General features: G+C 44.4%; 1 protein-coding gene across 16 annotated transcripts in view; it reads right to left on the reverse strand.

Moving 5' to 3' along the window:
* The window catches only part of CRACR2A (calcium release activated channel regulator 2A), a 132196-nt gene that overhangs the window by 85463 nt on the left and 32794 nt on the right, over window positions 1-13939 (reverse strand). For 15 of the 16 annotated variants that reach the window (XR_004621191.1, XR_004621192.1, XR_004621189.1 and 12 more), the window contains one exon: window positions 12085-12165. The exons of the other annotated variant lie outside the window; for it this stretch is intronic. The gene's annotated coding sequence lies outside the window, so the exon portion shown is untranslated. The remainder of the gene's footprint in view (window positions 1-12084; window positions 12166-13939) is intronic. 16 annotated transcript variants of the gene reach the window in all.

Here is a 13939-nt window from a genome sequence, read left to right on the forward strand (position 1 = left end):
GCATATATCTGACAGAGGATTTTGATCCAGAATATAGAAAGAATGCTTAGAATTCATTACTAAGAAAACAAAGAACTCAACTTTTTAAATGGGCAAAACATTTGAACAGCTGCTTCATCAAGTAAGATATACAGATATCAGATGGCTACATGAAAATGCTCAATGTCATTAGTCATAAGGGAAATGCAGTCTAACACCATAATGAGACACCACTACGCCCCTATTAGAATGGCTAAAATGGGTGGTTCAGTAGGTTAAGCATCCGACTCTTGATCTCAGCTCGGGTCTTGATCTCAGGGTCATGAGATCAAGCCTTGCGTTGAAGAGAATGGCTTTTAAAAAAATGGCTAAAATGAAAAGATTGACATACCGAATCTAGGTGGAGCAGTTGGGTTAGGACGACTCCTACACCGCTGGCGGGAACGTGAAATGGTACAGCTCCGATGGGAAACATCTGGAGGTTTCTTTAAAAAGTCAAACAAACTTCTACCCTGCCATTCCACTCCTAAATATTTGCCCAAGAGAGTAAAAGCATTCTGTCCACACAAAGACTTGTACATGAACGTTCACAGATGCTTTATTTGTAGTAGCCAAAAACAACACAAACTGTCACATACACACACAATGGAACGCTACTCTGCATTAAAAGGAATAAACTATTGATCCAAGCAACAACATGGATAAATCTTGAAACAATCCTGTGAGCAAAAAAAGCCAGACAGAAAGAATATATAGTATTTGATTCCATTTATATAATTTATAAAAATGAAGACTAATTTATGGCAGAAAAAAGATAAGGGAGGGTGAAGAAGAGTGAGAAGGAGAGATTACAAATGGGTGTGGGTACTTCCAGTCTTAAATGTGATCACTTCATGGACTCACACACACACACACACACACGTCTACACCTACATGTACGTATGTGCATATAATATATAGGTGTATGCATACACACATATATATCCGTACATACCTATATATGGACATACACATATATATCAGAACTTATCAAATCGTATACCTTTTTTTTCTTTGAGAGAGAGACAGAAGGAGCGTGAGCAGGACGGGACAGAGGGGGAGAAAGAGAGAATCCCAAACAGGCTCCATGCTGAGTGTAGAGTGGGACACAGAGCCCAACTCAGCCGACGTGAGACTCGATCCCACAACCCCGAAATCATGACCTGGGCCAAAACCAAGTCAGACGCTCTACCGACTGAGCCACCCAGGTGCCCCTCAAATTATACACTTTAAATATGTGCAGTTTATTGTATGTCAATAGCTGAATAGAGCTATTTAAGAAGAGAGAGAGATAATAGGGCCAGGCCAGTACCTTCTTATATCCCCCAACTTGCATATCCAACCCCGCCTGATTCTTCCTTCTAAATTCAACTCTGGCACACAGGAAATGGCAGAAAATTAAGTAATTTCCCTGTGAAAATCCTCAGTCCCTTACTGTAGGGAGCTCAGTGAACTCTGCAAATAAGGGGGCAGGGCAGACCATTCATTCAGCTCCCTTTCTCTTACCCCTTCTCCCCTGGCTTGGCCTGTGATCTTTGCACAGCATCTGTGGGTTTTCCAAGGGAAACAGAAGACAAAACAACAGAAGGGCTTCTGCTTTTGTTTCAAAAATAAAATGGAAGCCGTGTGACTGGCTTGGCTGTTTCACACTTGAGTGAAGCCCAGCGTTGCTCTGGGCTCAAGGCTGCACTCAGCTTTCTGCCTCGAACATTTTTTGGACCAACGGACAGTACGGCCATAAGAGGGAAACCGGTGGGGTATATTCCAAAGGGAAAGGGAAAACGCCATCGCCATCACAAGGGGAACAGTGATACCACGTTTTATCTGCCTGTCTCTACCTGAACTTGCGGACCACTCTTCTCCCTCCAGAGCAGTTTCATAAAAGCCTTTATACACATATGGAAATTATCCAGCCCTCAAACATTTCCAGGAACATTTCCCAGGTTTCCGAAGTCATTCTAGCAGCTTAGTAACTGCTGCAGGCGGAAAGGTCATAGATCAAACTAAATCCCTCCTAGAGGCTCTGAGCTCATTTCCCCCTTACTCAGGGCTCAGTGGAGATAGAGAGCAGCTGGTATCCCCTGCACACCCCCACCCGCTGTGCACTTGCAAGCAGCCACTAAATCACCCTGATCCCCCCCCCCAATCTCTCCTGCAGCGGGCAGTTGGGAAATCGAAAGCACAAAAGGCATCTTTGGGATCTGTTGGAATCTCTTTTATCATCCTGCTTTAGTGGAGGTGATCTCCACAGACCAGAGTCTCAGCCATTCACTCTGAGCGGACAGCGTCAAAAGAAGGCGGAGGCAGGGGCGGGTCTCGTCAAACTGCAGAGGGCGCAGGAGGGGTGCTGAGCAAAGCCTTCAAACACAACTAGGAATGGATGTGAAAGGCTCCCGAGGGAAGGTAGAGGGAAGGTACACAGTGTGCCTCCTAGGCAGGAACAAGTCAAGGAGGAATCAAGGCCTCAGATGGGAGGTGCTTCCTAGGACTGAGCAAAGGCAAGATTTTCAGTTCCTTCTCCATCCTATAAAAACAGTCTGTGTAGGTCCGGGCGGACTCTCGGTGTGGGGTATGCCTTCAGGGCGCGGGTCTAAGTCCGCCTTCTCTGAGAAGTCTTACTGGCCGCCCAGTCTGGACTGCGTAGGCCACTGTCCCTCTGGATACTTACTGACTCTCTCACGCTTTCAGCATTAGAACATACTGCTTGGTTTGGTTGGCTAGACTTTCAAGTGTACATGCTAGGTCTTACTTCTTCCTTGAAGGCAGAAGCTCTATGTCCATAAATTTTAGTGAGCATGAAGTTGATATTTGAACATTTAAATAAACAAATGCCCCACCAATTCCCAGTCTGGTACTTGCACATAGCAGGTGCCTATAAAGTGTGTTGGCTTCTTACCTGACCATGGGCAGTGAGGGCTGAAGACTGGTAAATACTTGTGGCATAATGAAAAAGACATATTTGGTCTTTGCCCCTGGTTCCTGGCACAGAGGTCCTGATTTTGAGTGAAAGGAGCGTCGTTTGCTCTTCATCACGAGCCCCTTTTGACCACCCCTGAGTTTATGGGGGAAGCGCTGACTCTTGGTGGGCTTCTAGATAGCTTCAGGATGGGGCCTGGATGCCGGAGCAAACAACCAGGAGAGGAGACAGTTGACCTTCAGGAAGGACAGAGGGGCTGATGCTTGAGTTCAATCACCAGTGGGCAACGACTGAATCAGTCATGACTACATAAGGAAACCATCAAAATCCCTAACCAACCGGTGGGGCTCGGAAGCTTCTGGGTTGGTGAACACAGGGTGGAGGTGAGAGGGCATGGACGCGTCATACCCCCCCATACACACCTCCCCTTGCCCTTCGCATCTCTCCCCTTTGGCTGTTCCTGAGCTGCATCCTTTATAATAAATACACATAAGTGAAGCACTTTCCTGAGTCCAGTGAGTCGTTCCAGCGCATCACTGATGGCGAGGAGGGGAATGTCCGGCCAGTCAGTCAGACAGTTGGGCGGCAGCCTGGGACTTGAGACCGGCATCTGAGGGGGCTGTCTTGTGGGAAGGAGCCCTCAGTTGAGGGTCAGCGCTAAACTCTGGGGAGTTAGCGTCAGAGCTGAAGTGAGGCATGGGACACACGTTTGTGTCAGAAACGGCGTTAAAAAAACAGACACTGCGATATTTGGCAACCTGTTCTCCAGGGTGAGGAGGGGGAAAACCCTGATTTGTGGCATTTGCCTGTTTCTAGAGTGTCAGAGTTCCCATCATGGCCCATTTCAAGCTACCAGCAATCAGCCCTCACTGAGAAAGAACTCGTGAGGCTACTGTTCCTGCGCAGGGTGTCTTAATCTCTGCATCCCCAGGACTGTCTGCACAGGGGAAGGTGGCTGCTGCCCCCTCAGGCCCTGCCCCCCACCTCCCCCTTCCTGAGACTTAAGGGGCATGGCCCATTTCGAATGCATCTTTTTTTTTTTAAAGATTTTATTTATTTATATGGGAGAAAGGCAATGAGAGAGAGAGAGAGACAGAGAGAGCACAAGCAGGGGGAGGGGCAGAGGGAGAAGCAGACTCCCCACTGAGTGGGGAGCCCTATGCGGGGCTCAATCCCAGGACCCTGGGATCATGACCTGAACTGATGGCAGATGCTCAATCGACTGAGCCACTGAGGCATCCCCTCAAATGCATCCTTGAACTTGAGGAAAATGTGCTGTGACCAAACATCAGGGTTTCATTGGTGGCCTGCCCTCTATTCGTGTGCGTGTCCCTCCCCTCCTCCGCACAGCTCCGGGCAGACCCTCTGGTGGGACCAGGACTGTGAGGCGGGTATATGGCTCCTTTCGGTGAGGAACAAAGACGCCACTTTGCAGGACCCCTTTCACCACCCTTCTGCTCAAGACTTAAGTCTTTAGCACAGGAACCAGACCAGTCTGGAAAGGAGACTTTCCCTGCACTGTATGCAACTGTTACCTACTTCTTGGACACACGATGCAGGGGGCATTTGGACCAATCCCACCCCTTCTCCAACAGGCCTCTTACTGTAGTGGATAAGAACACAAACTCCCAAGGCCAGGCTGCCCACAGCTATGGTCATTATTCTTTTTTTTTTTAAAGATTTTATTTTTAAGTAATCTCTACACCCAACGTGGGGCTTGAACTTACAGCTCCTTCTGACTGAGCCAGCCAGGCGCCCCTGGTTATCATTCTTATTATGGAATTCAAGTGTGCTGCTCCACTCCAGATAAAATTCTAACAGAACTAATAAGCAAAAAAAAATACTACATGAAGAGATACAATCAAGCAGCCCATAAATCTCCCACTGACCGCCGCAGCTGGGTGGGACGTCGTGGTGTGATGGCACCCACCCAAGGCCACCGGGAAGGCCACACGCCTCGTCAGCCCAAATAAAGGGGCAGGTGTATGGAAGGAAGTGCCTTTGGGAGGGCAATCTTACCACTCTGCTGCCTGCTGTCGCTTATGCAACCGCTATATCCTGCCTCCTCTTCCCTCAAATTAGGTCCAATTTCCTTGTTCTCGCCTCAAGGGAGACAGGGAACAGCTGTGTTCTACCTCCATAAAATAACTCTTCAGGTCTGGACAACTATTATTAAACATCCCCCTTCACACTTCTCTTGCTCTATTATAAGATACATTAAAGGCCCTGATAATGGTTTGAGGTCTCCGTGAGATGGTTGCTGTTCACCCCAATTCCTCTAATAATTAGTGGTTGTAAACCACTTTGAAGATAAAAGGTATTTTATAAGAGCTAAGTCCTATTATGATTCGCTTTCCAATATTTCCTTGCTGATGCTGATGAGCACATCAAAGCCAAACATCGCCACAGCGTGATATCTGGTGGTTAATTAGATGTAGTTCAAGGCGGCTGGTATATATTAAAGAAACTGCTGCAAAATTTAACAACATTAAAAAAGTGCCTGCTTTCTTCCCATCACGAACAAGCTCTTTTCAAAGGCTGTCAGGGCTGATGCCTGCAAGACAAGTGCCCGGTGAGGACCAAGAGCTAGTCGATCTTCGGGGCCTGGAGGAGAAAGACCCGATAATGACACCTGGCTTTGTATGAAGGCTTATTGGTGTCAACAGGATTCTAGGGACCCTGTCTCATTTTATTTTGTTTTGGCCATCTTTCTGTGATACGAGCAAGCAAAGTAACACCATCCCGGCTTTGTGGATGAGGAAGCTACAAAATGGGCTTTAGAGGTGAACATCAGAGTGTACAGTTGGGCAAAGTTAAGGCACAAGTGATCAGGGTGACACTGATGATGGCACCGACATCCCCTGGGATATTTGTGCACACACACACACACACACACACACACACGCGCGTCTGCATGCCTTTGCTTCCAGCTCCCTGCACCTGTGCCTCTTAGAAGGCCAGCCCTTGGGCTGCTGCCGTGGCTTTGTCCACACAGAGCCGGAAGTGCCCAGGTTCCCCAGTCACCTCAAAACAGTTGGCAGCCAATGATGGGCTGCGGCAAACTAGGAGCTGTGATTTACAGCTTAGATCACTTTTGTGGGACCAGTCTGAGGCTGGAGCTCCACCTGACACAGCCCTTGGCCACTTCCCCTCTCTTGTCTTACTTCCCACCCCTTTACTGCATTCTCCTGGGAGCACTGCTTTAATTCCATCCTTGCACATGGATCCCCCTCTCAGGACCTGCTTCTGGGGAACCCAGGCTAAGACAACTCTCTCGACTCAGTATTCATGAGAACATTTTGCGTGTTTCCTGTTAAATACATTCTGCCAGTTCCCCTCAATTCCAAACCTTCCTTACCAGGTCTCCAACCCGAAATATCTATGGTTCTCTGTGTCCCCCGCTAGGCCACCAAGCCTCTTGACTCTCAGAGGCCCTGTTTTCCCTGGGATTGTGATATTCTAACTGCTTCTAGAAAAACTAACCTCTGGGCTGTCCGTGGGCACATGGAAAGCACTGAACCAGGCAGACGGGGTGAGAGATACAAAGATATATTTAAGACTATCCCTTTCCTCAATGAATTTACAATTTTGCAGGGAGACAAGATACCAATAAAGGAGGCAGAGGATGAGAGCCACATGGGTGCACACGAGGAAAGCTTCAGGAGCAAGCAACGCTCAGAACAGCCCCCCAAAACGAAGCCACTATTCACAGCACTCCACACCATCCAATTCTGGCTCTTTTATTTAATCTTAAATGTTCAAGAAAACGGAGGTCAGCTCCGGCAGAGATAATCCGAATGAGTGGGTAATCCATAAAAAGAACAGCTTGCATTTAATTCTGGTTTGCATTATGTTTTTTTAAATAGTACTTCCTTGGGAAACAGTTTCATAGAGGTTAAGTAATTTGTCTTAAGAAAACAGATAATTAGTGACATAGTGTGAATGCAATCCTAAGCCTGCCTGCCTCTTTAAAACCTCAGTTTCTCTATCTGTGAAATGGGACCAATGATTCCCACTTCACTGAATTGTGATAAGAGTTCAAAAAAATAATATACACAGGGTATCAAAAAAATCCGGTGCAATAAGCATGATATAGTAGGTGATGAGTATTATTATTCCCAGAGGTAATGCTATTGAGCCAAAGTGTATTTTACATGCATATTTTAAAGGTTCTTAATACAGACTACCAAACTGCTTTCCAAAAACAAAAACAAAAAAACACAAAAAACAAAAACAAAACAAAACCCCAAACACAGTTAAGCAAGCCATGACAGCATTGCCAAGGGGAGCTGACCATGCCTTCTTACTGCTTTCAGGATAAATCTTACATCTGTAGGATGACCACCACCTCTTTCTAGACATCTTCCTCCACCTCCCTCACCACATTTGCTGCCCCCCAAATGATTTCCTATTCTCTCGGCAATTAATTCTCTGGGCATCTTCAAACATCCCGTTTACTTGCCTGGCATGCCCCTCCCCTTGTCTATGCTAAGTCCCATGAACACTGAAGAATTGCATTTAAAGAACACTTTCTCTAAGAAATCCTCTTGACCTCAGCACAGTCTGACTTACATGCTCTTCCTCTGGGCTTCCAGAGCCTGCTGGACTCACGTCTGCTGCAGGGATTAGTCATGGTAGAGATTCACTTGTCAGTGCTCCTCCATCCCTCTCTCTCTCTCTCTCTCTCTCTCTCTCTTTCACACACACACACACACACACACACACACACACACCACCTGCAAATGCCTTGAAAGAATGGATCACATCTCATTCCCCGCACCTAGCAAAATATCTGGCTCACTGACAAAGCTAAGTGAATCTATAAATAATAATAAAAAACATGCGAGCCCATGTCCTCTTTTCTGATTTAAGCTGAAGCAGAAATGGAAACCAAGCAGCACTGTTTCACGTATCTCTACAACAGCCACTCAACGAGCTAAATTCAAACATTTTCCCCCAGGTCACAGTCCTGCAGGAATTGCAATGAGTTTGGACAGCCTATTCTTAACACGAATTTTAGTGGCTGGTAGAAAATGAAAGGGGAAGAAGGACAACAATGAATCCAAACTGCAAAGATAAGCCTACCTGGCAACTCAGCTTAACCTCACCTCATCAAACCTCTGGTCTGAGTTCCTTCTCTATTACGCATTCTTGTTCTGTCTCAAGCTCCTCTAGCAAGAGGCTGACAGGAACCACAGTGCAAAGGCATCTAAAAATCTGATTCAAGTGCTGACTTCACCATGTTGTGGCCTTGGGAAAATGGGTTCATTTCTCTGAAGAGGTTATTCCGCCTCTTCATCCCAACAGAGGAAGGTCAGATGAAACATTGAATGTGGGAGTGAATTGCAGTCCTACATACAAACACAAATATATCCTTATTATTGCTACAGTAGAGAGCAGAGAGCAGAGGAAGGAAAGCAGAAGACAGTGGGCATGCTCCCCTGTGGAATGGATTCCTGTGAATGACTGTGAAACAGCAAATCATAGACAGAGGCCAGAAAAGGTTCCAGGCTTTTCTGCCCCACATAAAAAAGCTAGGAAAAGTGATGAACTTTCTCCTGCAGAGGCATTGCTTAAACAAACTTAAGTGACATCTACTTATTTCATCAATTTCCCCAACGTAGTAGAGCTGACCTCTGTCATCTAGGTTTTAAGAAACGATGTACCCATATCCCTGAAGAATAGATGCAAAAATTCTCAACAAAATACTAGCAAACCAAATTCACCAGCACTGTTAAAAGGATCATACACCACGATCAAGTGGGTTTCATCCCTAGGTTGCACACATGGTTCAACATATGCAAATCAATGAATATGATACATCACATCGATGAAATGAATTATTATAAAATCATATGATCACCTCAATAGATGCAGAGAAAGCATTTGACAAGATTCAACAACCATTTGTGATAAGAACTCTCAAAAAATTGGGTACAAAAAAACGTACCTCAACATAATAAAGGCCATATATGAAAAGCCCACAGCTAACACCATACTCACTGGTGAAGGGTTGAAAGCTTTTCCTCTAAGATAAGGAACAAGACAAGGATGCCAATCCTCACCACTCCTAATCAACACACTAGAAGTTCTAGCCACAGCAATCAGGCACAAAAAATAAGTAACAAGAATCCAAACTGGAAAGGAAGAAGTAAAATCGTCTGTGTGTTAACATGATTTTATGTACAGAAAATCCTAAAGAGTCCACCAAAAAACTGTTAGATCTGATAAAAAAAAAAAATCAGTAAAGTTGCAGGATACAAAATCAATATACAAAATCAGTATTATTTCTTTTTTTTAAAAGATTTTATTTATTTATTTGACAGAGATAGAGACAGCCAGCGAGAGAGGGAACACAAGCAGGGGGAGTGGGAGAGGAAGAAGCAGACTCATAGCAGAGGAACCTGAGGTGGGGCTCGATCCCACAACGCTGGGATCACTCCCTGAGCCGAAGGCAGACGCTTAACCGCTGTGCCACCCAGGCACCCCTCAGTATTATTTCTATACACTAACAACAAATTATCTGAAAAAGAAATTGAAAAAAAAAATCCTGTTTACAATAGCATCAAAAATAAAATACTTAGGAATAAATTTAACCAAGAGGGTAAAACATCTAAACACTAAAAACTATGAGACATTAATAAAGGAAATTAAAGAAGATACAAATAAATGGAAAGATATCCCATGTTCATGGATTGGAAGAATTAATATTGTTAAAATGTCCATAACTGAACTGGAAGAAATCAGAGAGGGAGACAAACCATGAGAGACTCTGGACTCTGGGACACAAGCTGAGGGTTACAGAAGGGAGGGGGTGGGGGGATGGGGTAGCCGGGTGATGGGTATTTAGGAGGGCACATGTTGTGATGAGCACTGGGTGTTATATGCAACTAATGAATCATTACTACTACATCAAAAACTAATGATGTACTATACGCTGGGTAACTGAACATAATTAAAAAAAAAATGTCCATACTACCCAAAGCCATCTACAGATTCAATGCAATCCCTCTTAAGATTCCAATGGTATTTTTTGCAGAAATAGAAAAAACAATCCTAAAATTATTTTGGAACTACAAAAGACTCCAAAGAGCTAAAGCATACCTGAGAAAGAGGGATAGAACTGAAGGTATCATGTTTCCTGATTTCAAGCCATACTATAAAGCTGTAGTAATCAAAACAGTACAGTACCAGCATAAAGACAGATGTATATACCAATGGAACATAATTGAGCCCCCAAATAAACCCACACATATACATTCACAAAAATTAACTTGAAATGGATTAAAAACTTAAATGTAGGGATGGCTGGGTGGCTCAGTCATTAAGCGTCTACCTTCAGCTCAGGTCATCATCCCAGCGTTCTGGGACTGAGCCCTGCATCGGGCTCCCTGCTCAGTGGGAAGCCTGCTTCTCCCTCTCCCATTCCCCCTGCTGTGTTCCCTCTCTTGCTGCCTCTCTGTCAGATAAATAAATAAAATCTTTTTAAAAAAGCACACAAAAAAACTTAAATGTAAGACCTGATACCTCAAAACTTCTAGAAGAAAACCATAGGGAAAAACTCTTTGACACTAGTCTTGGCAACATATTTTTGGGTATTTGGGTATGACAACAGAAGCAAAGGCAACAAAAGCAAAAATAAACAAGTGGAACTACATCAACTAAAAAAGCTTCTGCACAGCAAAAGAAACCAGCAACAAAATAAAAAAGCAACCTACAAAATGTAAGAAAATACTTGCAAACCACATATCTGATAAGGGGTTAACATTTAAAACATATAAGAAAATGATACAAGTCAATAGCAAAGCAGAAACAAAACCAACAAAAAACCCCAAATAATCCAATTAAAAATGAACAAAGGACCTAAAAAACATTTTTCCAAAAAAGATATTCATTTAAACAGACAACAAGGACATGAAAATGTGCTCAACATCACTCATCATCAGGGAAATGCAAATCAAAACCACAATGAGACATCACCTCCTATTGTTAGAACAGCTATTCTCAAAAAGACATGGTGAGGTCATGGAGGTGAGGACATGGAGAAAAAGGAAGCCTGTGCACTGGGTGGGAACGCAAACTGGTGCACCCACTGTGGAAAACAGTACGGAGGTTCCTCAAAAAGTTAAAAATAGAACCACCACACAATCCAACAGTTCAATTTCTGGGTATATATCCAAAGGGAATAAAATAGTTATCTCAAGGAGATACCTATATCCCCATGTTCAGTGCGGCATTGCTTACAGTAGCCAAGACGTGGAAACAACCTAAAGTATCCATCGATGGATGAATTAATAGAGAAATATGATACATGATATATCACATATATATGTGTGTGATAATAATATATATGAATAATATAACATGAATAATATAATCTTATATATAAATAAGATATTTATACCTTTATGTTTACAGATAAATAAGATTATATTATTCAGCCATAAAATGTAATATACTCAGCCACAAAAAAAAGAAGAAATCCTGCCATTTGTGACAACACAAATCTTGAGGGCATTATGCTGAGTGAAATATGTCAGAGAAAGACAAATACCGTATGATCTCACTTACGGGTGGAATCTTAAAAACACAGAACTCATAGAAACAGAGAACAGATTGGTGGCTGCCAGAGGTGGGGAATGGGGGGCGGGGGGAATGGGTGAAGGTGGTCAAAAATCACAAACTTCTAGTTATTCGATAAATAAGTCCTGGGGATGTAATGTACAGGGTGGTGACTAGCATTGACAATACTGTATTGTATCTTTGGAAGTGGGTGAGAGAGCTGACCTGAAAGTTCTTATCACAAGAGAAAAATTGTAACTATGTGCTGTGATAGACATGAACAAAACTAAGTGTGCTAATTGTTCTTCAATTATACATCTATGAAATCATTCTATTGTACACCTTAAGCTTATACAATGTTATATGTTCAATAACATATGTATTTCAATAAAGCTGGAAAAAAAGAAGAAAGGAACTGTCCTCCAGAAGGCTTGGGAGAAATGGCCTGTCTGCAGACTCGGGTTCTCAAATCTAAGCAATGGTTGATGATCCCCACAGGTACTAGGAACAGCTGCAGTGGCACCACCCCAGGCCTGAAGACGGGCACTGAGGGAAGCAGTCTCCCACATTTGGTTTTTCTTACTTACCTCGTAGGTCCTGACCCCTCATAGGACGGGTAACTTCTCACGTCTAGGGGGCACAGTTGCTACTCGTGATTTGAATCCCACCTAGGAAACACACAGAGATGAATCACACCTTGTTTTCCCCCAGGGGCCACAGTGGAAGGGGTTTTATGCTAATCGGGGGAACATTGGAGGAAATGTCCCTCCCAGCAGGGCTGCAATGACCCAGTAGAAAACAGGTCTAGTCCCACCCTTTTCCAGGTTTTGGAGAGGAGGAGAGGTGGAGGGGTAGCAGTGGGAAGTGTGTCTAGCGGCCTGAGTCTGGAAACTGTCTGCCCAGGAAGGTCAGAGCTTTGTGCATGAGAAGGGGATAGCCCCTCTCAAAGCCCCACCCCTCAGTAGTGCTCTTGAAGCTCCTTTGTACCCAACCTGCAGATGCTGTCTACACCGCTGAAGCTCATCCTTGAAACAGACATGCAGAATCGTGACCAGAATCACTGTCTTACCTAAGAAGGCACTGCAGTCGTGTTTCTAAGAAAAGCCTAAGGGCCCCACAAGGAAAGCAAGCTGAGAGGTGCTGGAGGAAGAACGGGCTCTGGGACAAGGAGATGATAGTCCACTTTGCCTAGTACAGCTTGGGCATGTTAAGACTGTGGACCTGCAGAGGAAATTTGCAGAATGCATTGACCACAGGCTAAGCAGCATGGTCTGAAAGCATGCTTGAAATCACTGGAGGCAGCAGTGGTGATTCAAGGGGATTAGGATTATCTCTCACACCACTGCTGAGGCCCAATCTCCAACTACAGCTGGATCTGGCAGACCCGACGTATATCACCAGTGAATTTGGCCTCTGTACAGCTCATATGCACAAGTCATCCGAAGCAAATGCTTCCTATTCCATGGGAAGTAATATGGCACTTGGGCGTTCCTTCCTTCATTCAATAAATATTTACTATGGGCAGGTACTGTTTTAAGTGCCAAAAGACAGCACTAAGTCAAATCCAGCAAGCTTTTGAACTTGTGGGACTTACATTCCAGTGGAGTGAAACAATAAATACATCAACTCTGTAAGTACCTTCAGATAGCGGCGAATGCTGGAAGGAGATACCCACCCTCCCGAAGTCACCTCTGGGTACCCCTCACTGCCATTGCTGCCCAGGCTTCTGCAAGCAACCAGAGTGCAGAGGCTCCACCTGTAGTGGTTTCCCTGGCAGCAGCCTTCACAAAGCCTGGAAATGGGAGAACAGAAGAGGCATGTTGCCCTGTCTGCCCCCAGCTGCCAATACCTGGGAAGCTTAGGTCATACCTATTTAGAAATGAAAAATTACTTAGGCTATACACAGAGACATTGATAGTATTATTTCTAGATAATAATCTTAAGAGATAATTTATTTTTATTTTCTTCTGAATTTTCTAATGTTTTTATTATTACAATGTATTCGTTTTGCAGTAATGGAAAAGAAATCTCTTTTTAAATGAGAAGATAAGCCTAGCCAAATTAAATTAGTAAGAAATACAGCTGGGAGGGCACCTGGGTGGCTCAGTTGGTTAAGCATCTGCCTTCAGCTCAGGTCATGGTCCCGGAGCCTGGGATCAGGATCCAGCCCCCTGTCCATCAGGATCCAGCCCTATGTCCGGTTCCCTGCTCTGCGGGGAGTCTGCCTCTCCCTCTGCCCTTCCCCCAACTCGTGCTAGCTCTCTCTCTCTCTCTCAAGTGAATAAATGAAATCATAAAAAAGGAAAAGAAATATATTTGGATGGGTAGGCAGGGACCAGATCTCAGGATGGTGAATAACATCTTTCCACACCACTTTGTACCTTATAAAGCAATTGCACCAAATTATCTTCCTCAACCCTCACAAGAGTTTTTCAAGGTTAC

Source organism: Ailuropoda melanoleuca, chromosome 16 (assembly GCF_002007445.2).
Source record: "Ailuropoda melanoleuca isolate Jingjing chromosome 16, ASM200744v2, whole genome shotgun sequence".
In the NCBI taxonomy this organism is placed as follows: domain Eukaryota; kingdom Metazoa; phylum Chordata; class Mammalia; order Carnivora; family Ursidae; genus Ailuropoda; species Ailuropoda melanoleuca.